This window comes from Vespula pensylvanica, chromosome 18 (assembly GCF_014466175.1).
Source record: "Vespula pensylvanica isolate Volc-1 chromosome 18, ASM1446617v1, whole genome shotgun sequence".
NCBI classification, from domain to species: domain Eukaryota; kingdom Metazoa; phylum Arthropoda; class Insecta; order Hymenoptera; family Vespidae; genus Vespula; species Vespula pensylvanica.
Genome location: NC_057702.1, coordinates 2,540,613 through 2,545,612, shown reverse-complemented (window position 1 = coordinate 2,545,612; position 5,000 = coordinate 2,540,613). Strand labels below are relative to the sequence as shown.

At 35.4% G+C, this 5,000-nt stretch overlaps 1 protein-coding gene across 15 annotated transcripts in view; it reads left to right on the top strand.

Moving 5' to 3' along the window:
* The window catches only part of LOC122635322 (octopamine receptor beta-2R), a 50,070-nt gene that overhangs the window by 6,597 nt on the left and 38,473 nt on the right, over nt 1-5,000 (top strand). For 2 of the 15 annotated variants that reach the window (XM_043825400.1, XM_043825408.1), the window contains exon 1: nt 1,881-2,342. The exons of the other annotated variants lie outside the window; for them this stretch is intronic. The gene's annotated coding sequence lies outside the window, so the exon portion shown is untranslated. Of the gene's footprint in view, nt 1-1,880; nt 2,343-5,000 lie in introns of those variants that run through there. 15 annotated transcript variants of the gene reach the window in all.

Below are 5,000 nucleotides of genomic sequence, written 5' to 3'. Positions count from 1 at the left end.
ATCATTACTCGTTTTTTCTTTCTTCCCTTTGTTCTTTCTTTTTTTTTCTACTTCTTTATTTTTAGAATACGCATTTATAAATCTCGATCGCAGATCACCTTACGATTTTTATCTAATCCTTTTTAATACGCGTTTTGATAAGTCGTTATACGTGTGCCTATATAATTGCGAAGAAAGAGATCAAGAGAAAGAGAAAAAGAGAAGGAAAGAAAAGAAAAAAGAAAATTTTTCGTGAATTTAAAACGCGAAGCGCGATAGGAGAGAAAGAAAAGGGATGGGCGAGTAGAAGGAGTGGAGAAGGAGGAGGAGGAGAAGGAGAAGGTGGAGATGGGGGGTGGTAGAGGTAGAAGGTAGAAGGGAGGGGAAGAAAAGGACTGTGTGTTGGTCGTGACCCAGTGAACTAATTTTACTCACTCACACCGGTACAACTTCGTCCATAATGTCGAACAAGAAGGGGACAAATTCAAAAATTCTATTCTTTGGTCGGCCATAGTGGGAAGGGGTGGGTGGGAAGGTTCACGGGGACGACGAATTTTGATTAAAAATTGGGCATTCTTTTTCTCTATCTAACTCTCTCTCTCTCTCTCTCTCTCTCTCTCTTTTTTTATCATTCTGTTTTTTTCATCGAAGACAATGGTAATGGATCGTTCGACAAGTTTTCATCCCTAGTTCTGCATTTGACGTAATGACCAAAATAGCTATGGTTCCGGTGGATGGATTCGCGTAATTCAGGATCGCGGCACCCAGTACGAAGGGGCGATTTCCAATTACATCTCCGCGTACGAGCGGTCGATTAATCGACGCCGTCGACCGGAAATGAGAAATGCTCGCTTTACTCGTTCGTCGGATTATCCATCGGCGAGCATCGTCCGTGTGATCTTCGATCGTCATTTCGAAATAGCCAGAGGGTAAAGAACTGAAAAATAGAGAAATAGAGATAGATAGATAGAGAAAAAGAGAGGGAGAGAGAGAGAGAGAGAGAGAGAGAGAGAGAGGGATAAAGAAGGATAAAGTAAATAGAAAATGTTCGTCAGTCGGTAAAAATTGTAGTACAATGTTGGCTTATATCGAGATTAACAAACGAATTGAAATTAAAAATTGAATTTCTCATCTTGATGAAATTATAGTTTCTTTCTATTATATAATATATATATATAGACACTATATTTACTCTATAGTATTATCGTTGAAAAATTAATTAAAACGATAAGTGAGATCGAAATTGATCTACACCGAGCAATTGATCCATGTATCATAAGTTTAGAAACTTATAAATTATATTAATTCTTTTTTTCTCTCCTTTTTATTATTTCTTTCCTTCTCTTTCTTTTCTTTCTTTTTTTTTTTTTAAACGATTCAATTCAATCCAAGAAGAATTTCCCAGTATATAAAAATTGTGTAGGAAATACTATTACTACTTCTATTACTATTATATCTTGAATAGAATAATTTTCAAGAGCCAATTAGGGATGCGTATCTTATCGGTCGATGCATACATATGTATATGTATAATATATTGGATCAACGTCTTGGTCGTGTCGTGCTATTGATCATAGTCGAAATGTCTCTTTTAATTTGAAAGGATTGAAGCCTGTTAAATGTAAGGTATAAGTGGATCGTAAAAACATGCTCAAACTAACACGAATAGAATTTATAACTCGAATTTTAATGCCAGTATTATATAACATATTTCGTTGGAATTAATGACAAAAAAATTAATAACTGATGCAGGATAGAGATGCATTTTTGATTGTTTTAAATGGTACAAGAGAAATGTAAAGAAATGAGAAAAAAGAGATAGATAGATAGATAAATAGACAGACAGAGACACACACAGAGACAGAGACAGAGACAGAGACAGAGACAGAGAGAGAGAGAATAGAATCGAGGGTAGGAAACGATTTGTTACGAATGACAGCGTATGTATCCATGTATATACATACATATATATATATATATATGTAAATACGTATGTATTGGTAGGTATCTATCTCTACGTTAGTTATGTACCAGGACGAAATTAAATTCGGTAGGACGGACCTTTTGTTTTTCGTGTATCATACGCGACTAACACATATCGAGAGAGAGAGAGAGAGAGAGAGAGAGAGAGAGAGAGAGAGAGAGAGAGAGAGAGGGAGGGCCATTTATAAATATACGTGACCACCGAGGCGTTTACACACTGTATCTCGCGAATTCATCGTGCCAATGAGCATACGTGCGATGCTCTTGTTGCTATACCTAAATACCTTTAAACGTTGCCATCCCAGTTCCTCGTATTCAACGAAACGTGTACGGAACAGTCTCGTTACGAGGATAGAAGTCAAGCGAATGAACGAACATATGTACGTATAATATATGTATGTAACATACTCTCTTCTCTTTCATCCTCTTCGTTCTCATCGTCCTCGTCCTCGTCCTCGTCGTCGTCGTCTTTGTCGAGTCACGCAGATTTCATGCATCTAGAAAATCTAAGATGATGCTTTTAGATGCACGCGAGTGCACTCCAACTTATCCGTGAATTTTGGTGAAAAGCTTTCTTCCTTAGAGAGAAAGAGAAAGAGAGATAGATTAAATATATGTATATATATATATATATATATATATATATATATATATATGTATATGTATATAGAGATACATATGTAAGTGCGTATATAAATATTTATGTTGTATCTGTGAAACATTATCAAGAACATCATAGAGAGTTGCGTCCTATCAAATTTTATTAATTACATCGATACGATGAAATCAATTACGCGAGCTTTACACGATCGGCTTTTACGCTCTAGACATCGGCTCGTTAATCTTCTTTCATTCCGTACCATTATATTTTACAAAGCTCGAAATAACAACAACAGCAATAGCAACAACAACAACGTTTATAAACAGTTTATTCAGTCCATTCGCCCTCTCGGATTTGTTCTCTCTCTCTCTCTCTCTCTCTCTCTCTCTCTCTCTCTCTCTCTCTCTCTCTCTCTCTCTCTCTTTTTATATTTTTTGATTGAATCATCCTTTTTCTTTTTTTTCTTTTTTGTTATTTTGTCTTTATTATTATTCTTCTTTTTCGCATTCTCTTTTTTTTGTTTCTTGTTTCTTTTTATTTCTTTGCTATCTTCTATTTCCCTTTAATATATCGCTCTCGTGTATGTAATCTCGTGTAGCTTGCCAAAACAAAAACGGCTGAGTGCTATCAATAAACATCGGGTGGTAAAATTAATTCGTGGTTATTCTCTCTCTCTCTCTCTCTCTCTCTCTCTCTCTCTCTCTCTCTATTTTTTATACATGTAGATATGTATATGTGTTTGTTGTTATCGATGACCAGGTGTTCCGTAACAAAATAACATTCTCTTCAATAGTAGTCATTACGTATCTCTCTCTCTCTCTCTCTCTTTTTTCTTTTAATAATTCCGTACAAAAAACAAGACTATCCTTTCTCTCTATCTATTACTTTTCTCGCTTAGTACGATTATCTACCATCCTTTACACCTGTCACGTGATTAATTTGTTAACATTGAGAGAGAGAGAGAGAGAGAGAGAGAGAGAGAGAGAGAGAGAGAGAGGATTATTACTGTTAAGGGAAGAGTCCCTTGAGAGCAATCCCAAACTTCACTATCAAGATGACAAATCACAGAGTCGGATAGCATAGGGCCATAGTATTGTGTATTCCAGCATACACCTTGATTCGACTGTACTGTTAGAGAGACAATGGGATACCTTGTATTCTGTATTATCTGTTCTATACGTCTATTTTCTTTTATTTCTATGGGTTACACAGCAATAATCCATCTGATAGACGAAAACAGAATTCTCGTCATGTTCCAATTTGCACGTTGCATTTTTTTGCAACGTGTTTTTTCCTTTCTTCATTTTTTATTTGGTTTTTTATTTTCTTATTAATAACGAGTTTCAACGATTCGATTATATATCTACTTTGTCTGTTTCTGTTTTTCCTTTTCTTTTTATCCTACCCCCACCCACTCTCTAATTATCACTCTTTTTATTTCGTTCGTTCGTTTTCATTCTCTTCGTCAATCACTATGCTTCTTTTTCTTTTTTTTTTTTTTTTTTTTAATTGTCGCTTCATATCTTTTTTTTTCTTTCTTCTATTAATATATATATATATATATATATATATATATAAAATTTATTACATCATCAGAGTCCCTCGTATATCTATCGTTCGTTCGTTTCTCTTCATTTATTGTAATTCTTTTTTTTTTCCTTGTATATATATATATATATGTAATTATTAAACTTCTCATTCAATATTTTTGATATATCACGCACGCAATTTCTCCATTGAAAAAAATTACATTACAACGATAGGTACGTAAAAATTTATATCGATCATCGAAACATATAACCCTTTTCATATCGTTAAAAATCATAAAGTCAGAGTTATCGATAGAATCGAAAAAAAAAAGAAAGAAAGAAACAAATAGACAACAAAATAAAGAAATATAAAAATAAGCAAACTCAAGAATCGTTATCGTCGATCTTTTCATTTTCTAACTTTTATCGAACGGTACCCTTTTATTCGATACCTATACCCTTGCCACCACCACTTTTTCGATAACTTTGTTTCGTTGTCAGGTATTATACATTTTGCTAGGGGGAAAAGCCTACCGGAAAACGTATTCAACTTTTCTATCTCTATATTTCTCGTTTAGATAACACATCTCGTACTATTTCTCGTTGTTACCACCATCATCGGCCTACCCCTTCTCTCGTCAACCCTCTTGACCCCTCCGCACCCCCTCAGAGCCCCTATTCACAGGATGTACGTGTACCGATGTCGGAGACATACCCGTTGAAAAGAGTGGCTCTCCTGTGGGTCGTCATATTTTCTGCGGCATGAAATTCAATTCCGCCTGATTCCATGAGACTTTTGCTGGCGTTATTACGGGTACCTTTGTGCTAGGGATCAGACAAGGATTACGGATGCCGGGGCCTTGAGAAAAGCTTCTAGAGAGAGGGGAAAAAAAGGGGTAGTAGGAGGA